This window comes from Monodelphis domestica, chromosome 2 (assembly GCF_027887165.1).
Source record: "Monodelphis domestica isolate mMonDom1 chromosome 2, mMonDom1.pri, whole genome shotgun sequence".
Classification (NCBI taxonomy): Eukaryota; Metazoa; Chordata; class Mammalia; order Didelphimorphia; family Didelphidae; genus Monodelphis; species Monodelphis domestica.
This window is the reverse complement of record NC_077228.1, coordinates 404,024,352-404,036,718: the sequence shown is the minus strand read 5'-3', so window position 1 is coordinate 404,036,718 and position 12,367 is coordinate 404,024,352.

Sequence of the window (12,367 nt, the reverse complement as noted above, 5' to 3'; positions counted from 1 at the left end):
ATATAGAAAGAGCAAATTAATAAATTGGACATGCAACTAAAAAAAAAACTAAGAAAAAGACAAATTAAAACCTACCAATTAAATGCCAAATTGGAAATCCTGAAAATCAAGGGAAAGATTAATAAAATTGAAAGTAAGAAAAGCATTGAACTAACAAATAAGACAAGGAACTGGTTTTATGAAAAAAATTATTAAGCCATTGGTTAACTTGAATTTAAAAAAGAAAGAGGAAAATCAAATTACCAGTATCAAAAACGAAAAAGGGCAAAATAACAACCAAATGAAGAAGAAATTAAAGCAATTGTTGGAAGTTATTTTGCCCAACTATATGTTAATAAAAATTACAATCTAAGTGAAATAGATAAATATTTACAAAAATACAAACTACCCAAATTAACAAAAGAGGAATTAGAATACTTAACCCATTACAGAAAAATAAATTGAACAAATAATCAAAATACTCCTGAAAAAAAGGCCTAGGTTCAGATGGATTCAAAGAGAATTCTAAAAAACATTCAAAGAACAATGAACTCCAATATTATATAAACTATTTGGAAAATAGAGGAAGAAACAGTCCTTCCAAATTGCTTTTATGACACAAATATGATACTGATACCTAAACCAGGAAGAGCTAAAACAGAAAGAAAATTTTAGATCAATTTCCCAAATCAACATTGATACAAAAATTGTAAATAAAACACTAGCAAGGAGATTATAGCATTATATTTCAAGATTCATATACTATGACCAGGTAGGTTTTATACCAGGAATGAAGGGATGTTTTAATATGAGGAAAACTAATAGCATGATGGAGAATATCAATAACAAAACCAAAGAGGCCATATAATTATTTCAGTTGATGTGGAAAAAGCTTTTGAAAAAATACAGTACCCATTCTTTTATAAACACTAGAAAAAAATTGAAATAAATGGAGATTCCCTTAAATTGATAAAACCACTAGCAAGCATTATCTATGATGGAAATAAGCTAGAATACTTCCTAATAAGATCATGAGTAGGGAGGCCTATTATTACCCATTGCTCTTTATTATTATTACTGTAATTTTTGTTTGATATTTTGCTAGAAATGCATGATATAGCTATAAGAGCCAAAAAAATTGAGGAATTATATTAGGTAATGTGGAAACAAAACTATCACTCTTTGCAGATGATATGATGGTATACATAAAGATCCCCAAAGAATCAACCAAAAAAACTAATAGAAATAATAAACAACTTAAGCATAGTTGTGGGAAACAAAATAAACCCACATACATTATCAACATTTTTATTTACCACAAACAAAGAGTAAGAGGTAGAAAAGGAAATTCCATTCAAAATAATTGTAAACAGTACAAAGTACCTGGATATAAACCTACCAAAACAAACCCAGCAACTATATGAACATAATTGAAAAACACTTTTCCCAGAAATGAAGTCAACTCTGAGCTTTAGAAAAATATTACTTGCTTATGGATAGGCTGAGTCAATAAAAGTAAAACAGCAATACTATCTAAATTTATTTCTTTACTGCAACACCAAACTATTATTTCATATCAAATTATTATTTCAAAGAATTAGAAAAAAAGATAACAAAGCTCATTTGGAAGAACAAAAGGGCAAGAGTATCAAAGCAATTAATCGGAAAAAAATGTATGAAGGAGGTCTAGCCATACCAGATCTGAAACTATACTAAAAAAGTAATAATTATTAAAACAATCTGATACTGGTTAAGAAATAGAATAGTGGACCAATGGAATAGGTTAGATAATCAACATATAGTCATTAATGGCTAGAATAACCTCTTCTTCAATGAATTCAAAAACCCAAGCTTTTGGGGGAATAACTCACTATTTGAAAAAAAATTTGGGAAAACTGGAAAATGGTATGGCAGAAAAAAAACCTAGACCAACATCTCACACCATACACCAAGAACAAATCAAAATGGATACTTTATCTATAAATAAGAAGTGAAACTATAAACAAATTAGTAAAATATTGAAAAGATTACCTATCATACTTAAGGATAGGGGAAGAATTTTTGATCAAATGGGACATAAAGAACATTACAGAGAAAGAAATGGGTAATTTTGAGTACATTAAACTAAAAATTATCTCTACAAACAAAATCAATGCAACCAAGATTAAAAGAAAAACAGCAAACTGATGAAAAAGTCCCTGATATCTTTCCTCTAGCAACTGTTGAGGTCCTGATCAAAAGTCTCTTCAGAAAAAAAATGGTTTGAATTTCCCCTAAGGGAAATGTAGTCTCTAAACCAGCAGATATCTTAAAATGAGCAAGAACTTTCTTCAATACGGTTTTTGGAGGAGTCTATCCTAGCTGTCTCTTTCTCAGAGTCCAAGACCAGAAGAACTCAGACTAGAAATCTTTCTGTCTCCAACTGCTTCTTGCACTTGGAAATCTCCCCATCTGCCGCAGGTCCTCTAAATGTTTTATTTGCCCCTCATGGGTCCATTTTCTTCAAATCTCATATTTTCCTCTGCTTTTGGCCATTTCTCTTGATTACACAGGCAATTTACAGAGAAGAAATATCTGTCTATAGTCCTATGAAAAAATGTTCCAAGTCAGTATTGATTAGAGAAATACAAATGAGAATAATTGAGATACTACGCCATACCCATCATATTGACTAATTTGAATAAAAAAGAAAATGATGAACATTGGAAGGGATGTAGGAAAATTGGGACAATAATACACTATTGGTGAAACTGGGAATTACATAACCATTCTGGAGAACAATATGGAACCACACTCACAGGGCCATAAAGCTGCATATTCTTTGAACCAGAAATACTAATATTGGGTAAGGGAAAAGGACCTACCTGTACCAAAATATTTTTAGCAATTCTTTTTGAAGTGGCAAAGAATTGAAAACTGAGAGGGTGTCTATTAATGTGGGAATGGCTGAAGAAGTTATAGAATTTAGCTGTTAATGGAATAGTATGGTGACATAAAAATGATAAACAGGATGAGTTCAGAAAAACATGAAAAGACTAATATGAATTGAAGCAAAATGAAGTGAGCAGAACCAAGAGAAGAAGGTATATAGTAACAGAAATATAATACAATGATCAACTGTGAAAGACTAAATTATTATTAGCAAAGTAAGTACCCTAGATATCTACAAGGGAATCACAATGAAAAATCCTATCTATAGCCAAAGAAGAAACTGTTGGAATCTGATAAAAAATCAAAGCACTCCATCTTTCATTTTATTTCCTCCATTAATTTTTTTATTGTATGTGTGACATATGTCTTCTGTCATGGCATGCGCAATAGGTAAATAGTATTGCCTGGAAGAACTATTATAACCTATATCAGATGACTTACCAGACTTACCAGGCAGAGGGTGGAATGAAGGAGGAAGAGAATCAGAGGTGTAAAAGGTCAGAAAACAATTGTCAGAAATTATTTATATGTGCAGTTGAAAAAAAAAAGGAAATAACCTTGAAGAATAGGAAAGGTTAAATGGAAAATGGGCCTCATTCAGATAGAAAAAATAAAAGGAATTTAATATTGTAATCAGAAAAAAGGAGAGTGAATTAGAATAGAATGGCAGATTTCCCTTAACTCTTTAAAAGGACATTTATAGTGGATTATGAGGTTAAATATGGGAGGGAAAAGACAGCTAGATGGCATAGTAAAGAGAATATCCTACCCGGAGTCAAGAAAATTCAGCTTCCTGAGTTCAAATCTGACCTTAGTCTCTTACTATCTGGGTGACCCTGGCAAAGTCACTTAATGCTATTTGCCTTAGTTTCCTTATATGTAAATTGAACTGGAGAAAGAAATAACAAATTATGCCAAGAAAATCTCAAAAAGTGTCATGAAGAATAGGACTGATTCCCTCTCCAAATGAAAAATGACTAACCAACAACATGGAAGGTAAAACAATGGAAATTTCAGTAGAAATGTTTTATCCCCTAATAAAGATAATTTGCTTCATGCATACTTTCAGAAAAATTGAAACTGACATTTCTGTTCAAAGCATTCATTAGAATTTCAAAAAGCAAATGTGAAAAAAGATTAATTTAGAAGTCATCTAAAACAGTGGTGTCAAAATCAAATAGAAACAGATTCCTGCTGCCAGCATGTTGATTTAGAAACCATAAATTAACCTTATGTTGTATTACATTTTTATTTATTTTGTTAAACATTTCCCAATTATATTTTAATCTGGTTCAACTGCTCTTGGGAGTTTTTCCAGGCAGTGAGTTTAACAACTTCTGATCTAAAAGATCATTAGTACTAACTCCATCGGTGATATAAAAGTATACCCTCTGCAGAGAATAATAATAGTTTGTGACAAAAATCAAATGATTAAAAGACCATAAAAATGAAATTGCTGTCTACATAATCATTTTTAATCTGGTAACATGTCTCTTTCAGAAATAATTGTACTTTTCCTATGAAGGGCCATATCCTCTGATTTATCTGCATACTAAATGCCTGATTTAAGTCAATGAGAATTTTTAGTCAAAAGAGTATCAAAGCATTCTGGGATAAAAATATACTATTTTATATCTCAGAACCCTCAGGAAATGTGTTTTTTACTCCATGTTTTACTTTATATTATAACCCTTATTATTCTTTTATTAATCATGGCTACAAACCCAACTCTGGGTACAAGTACCTTTTGCTAAAACTGGTTTAGCATTAGGGTGAGAATCATGTATCTATAGCTTGAAGAAACCTTAGAAATCATTTAGTCCAAATCCTTTTTTTTTTTACGGATGAGGGAACTGATACCCAAAGAGTCTGAGTGACTTGTCCAAGGTTACACAGGTAGTATGTGTGAGAGATGGGATTCCAACAGGTCCTCAGAATTGAAATATTGCTTATTTCCCATTATACTATGTTGTATCTCTCCAAGGTCAACATTGCTGTTGGGAAATCTTCATTTTTGTCCATTGCTTATATGAGTTTTATGACTCTCATTAAACTTGGTAGAACTTTAAATAAAGATTGTTGAACTACAAGTTTAAAGCTGGGGGAGGCCTTGAGATTATTAAGTCCAACCTCTTCATTTTTGGTTATGGAAGAGAAAAAATTTGGAATTAAACTCTGGAACTCCTTAGATCAAATGTCTTAGAGTTGTAAAAGACCTTAGACATCATCTAGTCCTTTGATGAAACTGAGTTCCAGATAGTCAAGTACCTTGCCTAAGTTCACAGAAATAGGAAGTGTCAGAGCCAGGATTTGAATTAAAATCTACCACACCACATAATAATTTTATCTTTGTGTAAGGAGATCAAGTTGATTCCCTCTCCAAATTAATTTTTCACAGCCCACGATAATCTCATATAAAGAGGAGCTAATCTAAATGTAATCATAGAAAATAAAGAACAATCAAATGTTAAAATTTTTTTCATGTATTTTTAAATTTAATATTTTAGAGGGCAAATATTGCTAATTTATAATGATTAACATATACACATCTATAACACCTACTAAGTACAAATCCATAGGATAGGCACTGGGGAAATATAAAGTTTAGTTAATACTTAGTCCTTTCCATTAAGGAGCTTACATTCTATTAGGGGGATAAGAAAACATATGCTTATAAAAACAATAGTCTATAAGTGTCACAGGGTTACAAAATAAACTGCTATGTGAATTCTTAGAGTGCAGAGTTTTTTTGTGAGCAAAGACTTCTTGGAGGAATTGACATTTGAGCTGGGTTTAAAAGATAAATAATTTAATTAAAAGATAAATAATTCAATGGACAAATAAGAAAGAAGGGCACTCCAGACTAAGGAAATGGCTTGAACAAAGGCAGGGAGGTATCCTAACACCTAACTTAACAGTCTTCCATTTTGCATTATGATGAAATGTGTGAAATTTGCCTTGATGTTATTCTAAGTACTAATCATTATTGGCCATGCCCTTGAACACCTTAAATTAACTGACTAAATTCTCTTGTTGCCTGGTAAAGCAACTTCAAAGAGTAAGCACCTGGCAGTAAAGAAGAGAGCTGTAGGGAGGAGCCCACTTTGGGAGCCTCGATTAGCAACCTGCTTGCAGAGATGCTGCACCAAGTAGGATAATGTATCAAAATTCCTTGAAGAATGAAAAGACATGGGGAACCAGAAGTACAAGTTTGCCTTGCCCATATATACCTCATGGACGCACTACTATTTCATTCTAAGCCTGTACCCACTTTTTCCATGGCTAGTGTATGAGTTTGTGGGAGAGTGCACCTCAGTTTTATGGGGGAATCCTTGGTAAATACTGGACTTAACACTGATATCTTGTCATTGAATTACTTGAGTTAATTGAGCCAAAAGGGCTGACTGTTAAGGGGAAACCTTTCTTGCTGGTGTTTAGGAGATAAAATTTTAGGAGTATCTTCCTAAAGTTCAAGGGAGTCCCTAAAGGAGGAATTTTTAGGTTTTCAACCTGAAAACCTGTTAGGTGACAAATTGGAAAACTAGACTCTTAATGGTCCTGTACATAGAAATGCCAAAATAACAAAGGAGAATTCCTCAGTCTATTTAACCATCTTTAGGGGGTTAGATTCTTAAGGGGAAATGGCAATTAGCTACATACATGGCTTATTTGATTAAAATTAGTCCTCTTTTGAACTAAATGACACTCTGTGGTCTGATAGGTCTGCAGTTTCTACTGGGTGAAATGGTTTAATGAGTGACCCTAGCTCTACTTTGTCAGGAAACAGGACCAACTTAATGTCCTGAGATTTCTAGGCAGGAAATATACTTGGGAAACTTTATGACCCCTGCCGGTAGGAGCAGACCCTGTCTCTGTAATAGGCTTGTTCTGAATCCAGCACTAGGCAGGAATTAGAGTGCAGCTATCACTCACTTTTCTGTTTTTGACTATCTATGCCTCTTAGAACTATAGTGGATGGTCTGGTGACCTCTAGCTTGGCAATTCCTTTAGGCTGACACTGGAGCATCCTTTCCCTTAGAATGTGAACTTCTGCCTGATTCTCAGAGCTATGGATCAGAGATGGGGAATGTGTAGACTTTCATGGGATGTTCTTTAAAGATTTCATGAAAAACAAAGATGAAGCCTGATGGTTTTTATGCTTGGTTTTTATCAGTAGTGAATAATAATAGCTAACATTTATATGGTGCTTTAAGGTTTACTAAACACATTACCAACATTATCTTATTTAATCACTAACTTTAACTAGTTGGGTGGCATGGGGCCAGGCTTTTTGCCATATATTGTGATGCTTGAATTTTCATGAATAGAAATTCATTCCTCTGTTTTCATTCTTTAAGAGGTCTATTAAAATTCAGGAATACTTACCTTAATCAAATTCCAGGCCCCATATTAGCTGGGGATTAGTTAAAAATAATCATGGCAATGATAATAATAATTACTAGCATTTATATATAGTTATTGAAAAACTTGTTTTCATTTATTATTACCAATAAAAATACAGTCTTAGGTTTATAAAGCACATTACAGATTTCTCATTTTTATCTTCACAACAACTCTGGAGGTAAATTCTATTATTATTATTAACTTATATTTTATTGATATTTAAGAATTTAATATATTTCTATTTTGATATAAATACATATTTCTATTTTTTAAAATTATTTTATCTATGAGAAAACTGAATCAAATCAAGACTAGTCTAAGGTTACACAGCTGATAAGTATCTGTGGCTAAATTTGAGCTGAGGTCTTCCTGGCTCTTAGCTCAGTGTCCTATGTGCTGTACAATCTAGATCCAAGATAGAGAGGTAGGGCTCTAGATGGTAAAGGGTTAATTAATTATTTTGTGGGTGGTGCAGGGGGGAGGGGGGACATTGAAGACTGGGCCACCCAGAAGGAAGAAGGGGCAGAAAGGCAATATGGACCCCCCCAAAAATCTCACCTACTTCACACAGTTTCAGTGAGGGTTGGTCTTACATGGGAGCTGAGTGGGTTGCCAAGACATTCCATTTTTAAATGGGTACATAAACTGCCATATCTTATATTTATTTGCTTTTAAATGCCGTTTAACAAGCTTTTATCGACTGCCTCCTTGGTGCTTAATGTGTAGAATCAATCCTACTTTACAAGGAACCTTATAGATCAACAGGGCTAACCCCCTCATTTTACATATCACCAAAAACTAATGCGCAGAGTGGAGAAATGTTCCTGGGAAAGTAACTACAGACTTTAAAGAGATGCCAAAGGAGGCTGTAAAATGAAATATAATTTTAGAGCTGGAAATGATCTTAGAGGTCATCTAGTCTAATCCTCTCGTTTTACAGATAAGGCAATTGAGGTCTCAGAGAGGCTACAGATGGTCCAAGGGAAAACTACTTACTAGACACTTTGGGGAAATCAGAATAAAAACATGGCTCCTACCCTTAGGAACCTGGATTAGTTGTGGAATCCAGTGAAAAACATTTTGTTTAAATTTTATCTAGATAGTCCTCAAAAGAGTACCATATTTGAGTAGGGAAAAAATTCCCATTAAAAAAAATTTTTTTTATCACTTATCAAATAGCCAACCACAGAGTTCTTTAAAGATCCAAATACTATTGTTGGGGGAAAATGTTTGCACAAACTTCACTGGATAATGCACATTTAAAAAAGAATAAAAGAGAAAATTGCCCTTTAGTTCAAGGATCAAAATTAGAAATTAATTCCAAGTAATGGTTAAGGCTTGCATTTTAGCAGTGATCCAATATTGTGATTCATATAAAAAATTGAGCAGGGAGTTGTGGTGAGAATTACAAACCATTTCAAGGAAATCAGTAGAGAGAGATTTTTCAATTAATTTCATTTTATGTTACCCCACCCCAGTCCCTCCACTTCACCCAGAGGGTTGTGAGTTTCTGCCTTGTCGTGTGTTGAATCCTTAGCATTTCAGGGGAAATTAGGAAGAGAAAATTCTCTGCAGCTGTTAAAAAACTAGAAAGCCTTGTCAAGATTTATTGTTAGCTGTAAAAATCCAATCTTAGAACCTTCAATATCAAAATGCACTGATTATCTCCTGGGCTTCTCTTAGGATTTAAGAGATCCCAGCTTTTCAATTTCATCTCCTTACCTGCCAAAATCTTCAAATATTGCATAGCAACAGAACCCTTGAAACCCTTGGTAAATTGCAAACCCTGGGCAATTGGAGAAGACCTTTAAGAATATATGCTTCCTGATTTAATAAACCAGAATTAAACATCTCTGGTATTGTGATTCAGATGGTTTGAGGATATAACTCTTGAGATAGAAAGGATCCTCTGCAGGGACCATAATTTCTTTGTTCTATGTAGTATCTGGACATGAGAATTTATAATGATAATATGGATACTTTAGAGATTATGTATATTAAAATGTTTATACATACATATTACTATACATTAAGTCATACATACATAAAATTACACACACATATATTAAAACACACATATATGTAATGTACAACTATATATGATGTTTAATCATTTTTAGTCATATCCATTTCTTTGGGACTCTGGGGTTTTCTCGGGAAAGATACTAGAGTGGTTTGCCATTTCCTTCTCCAGCTCATTTTACAGATAAGAACACTGAGGCAAACAAGATTGGGTGATTTTCCCAGGTTCACAAAGCAACTAGGTGTCTGAAGTCAAATTTGAACTCTAGAAGATTAGTCTTTCTTATTCCAGGACTGGCACTCTATCCTCTGTGTCACCCATCTGCCATTGTACACATATATACATAGAAGGACAAGAGACAGTAAGAAGGGAAAATTTGTCTTGAAAAATGTTGTCCTTTTGACAAAGAACTTCACAATGTAACTATTGCTTTTCATTATCAGGAAGATTAGGTCACCTAGATGTTGCAGTGGCTATAGAGCATCCCTAAAGTCAGAAGACCTGTTTTCAAAGCCTGCCTAACTGTGTTTCTTTTTCATTTCCCTATACTCAGGTCAGAGTACAGAAGACCCTAGAATAGATCTGGATCCTAGAAGATCAAGGAGATATAATCTAACCAGGGGTACTTTGGACCAGAGACATATGGGAACTTCAGGACTGTCATACAATATAAGAGAGTTCTTGACCCCCGTGTTTATGAACCTTGCCTTGGAGAAGCAGTGGCAAAGCCTCTTTAATTCAAGAGATGGCATCTATGGAGAAAAAATGAAATAGCTTAAGCAATGATATCTTCGTATTCCTAGTTTTCTGATTATGAGAATTTGGGAATTTTCAGGTGGAAGATATACCATTTATACATGCTCAACCTCAGCTAGAGAAGAAGGAGAGAAGTAAAAAGAGAAAAAGTCATGACACAAGGGAGCCAAAGACCTGGATATTACCTCCACCATTACAATGAGTTTCAAACATTAAAAGTCTCAGGGGAAGGCAGTTTTCCTTTCTTGTAACTATAAGGATATTTTCTTCCAAGGAGTCTATGCTTTAGGCTATTAAATGAATATATGGGTCTTTGTGGAAAGAAATGGGACTCACAAAAATGTTGGGATGTTGCCTATCTAGCAACTCCATGAATTCAAACCACAGGATGGTGCTATGAGTCTAGAGGACTATAGTATCCCAGGGAAAGGGAAGACTCTCCAGAAAAGGAATGTTTCTTCTTTGTCTTCCCATTTTAGCTTTTATTCAGAAATGTTTACTTCAAAATGTATGATCACAAATATACAAATAGACATAATCTATCCCCTGCCCTTTTATATTTCCTCAATCTTTAGGGAAGAGAAGGGGATTAGTTAGATTTCTAGTTTAGTTCATTTCTCATAGAGCACAGTTTCAGTACCAAGTCCAATACCCCTCTGGAATCCTATTGATTATTTATAGGCTAGTATGAGTTTATGTGTTTTTTTGCATTATTTTTAGACATGTGACTCCTTTGTATTTTCTTTATGTAATGTCAGGTATAATGCAGGCTATCCTTTCCCCAGTATATGTATTGTTATTTTGGGAGCTTGTGTAGGACTAGAATTCTTTTTATCTACATAAGACCTATATCGAAGTTTTAATTAGAGTTTTCATAGAAGAAACACAGAATGGGACCAAAATGAGCAAAAGAGACATGGTTTTGTGACACTGACCTAAAATATTTAATCTGGTCCAGGCAAATTTAAAGTTTTGGTGTATTAAGTCATTGTTTATTTTTATGCCATAGTAGATAGAGTACCAGATCTAGAGTAAGGAAGATCTGAGGTAAAAATTGAGCTCAGATACTTACTAGTGTGTGATCCTGGACAAATCACTTAACTCTCTTTGCCTCAGTTTCATCATATGTAAAGTTAACTGGAGAAGGAAATGGCAAACCACTCCAATATCTTTGCTAAGAAAATCCTCAAAGAGAACACAGTCAGACAAAACTGAAGTAACTGAACAACAAGAGATTAGATATTTAAGAGATTTTCTGACTACATTAGGTTGTCAAATTAATATCTTATTTCTAAGAAGCAGAGACAATGGTTATAATAGAGGCATGAGTCAGAAGAACTGGATTTGAGTTAGTGAAGTTACTTTGCTATCATTTTTTATTTCAAGAAAGCATTTAAAGAAGGCAAAATAAAATAAAACATATGCATTGTGTTATAAGTTTTAAAGTCTAGAAAACTTACAATATCCAAACTTATTAGTTTTGTGGTCTTTGTCCTTTTTGCACCTCATTTTCCTTATTCATAAAATGGAGAGACTAATGCTCATATTTATCTATCTTATTAGCATGATTTAAGGATCAAATGAGATGATATATATGAAAGTACCTTGTAATCTCTAACTGTGTAAATATCAGCAATATGTAAATATATATATATAGTCCTATATAAATATTAGACACCAAATTAACTATTTTATAGGGTTTTTGAGTTTTTCTACTAATTTTAATTTTGAAGTTTTATTGATGGCTTTTCTTTTTACATCATTTTCATTTTCCAATACACTATCCCCCCCCCTCCCTTTCTTCTATTGCTAGTAGAACCCTCTAACTTAATTTTTTTGGGAAAAAAACCCAGATAAGTAAAGATTCACTGACTTGTTCTGATTGCTGATACAACATTCTACCTTAGAAACCCTCAATCTATATATTGAAAATCAATCCAGTTTTCTTTTTTGAAAATATTAATAGCCACTTCACCAAAGCCCTTTTCCAATGCTTTGTGGTGGTTTAGGTGACTCTATGTTCCCAATGATTATGCCAAATTTCTCAGATTCTATCAAATTGAAAAAGGACAAGGAGCTGAATGTCATCCAAAGGACAGCCTGTCTAAAATCAGAATTCATTACCAAAGAAGTGGCCATTAAGCGATGAATTCTTTAACAAAATAGCAACTAATGAAACCAACCACTACCATGTGGAAGGGTAGTGAAGTATGGATTCATTAGAAAGAGTAACCATACTGTTGAAATCTCAGATCTTTGAAATATGTAAGAAAT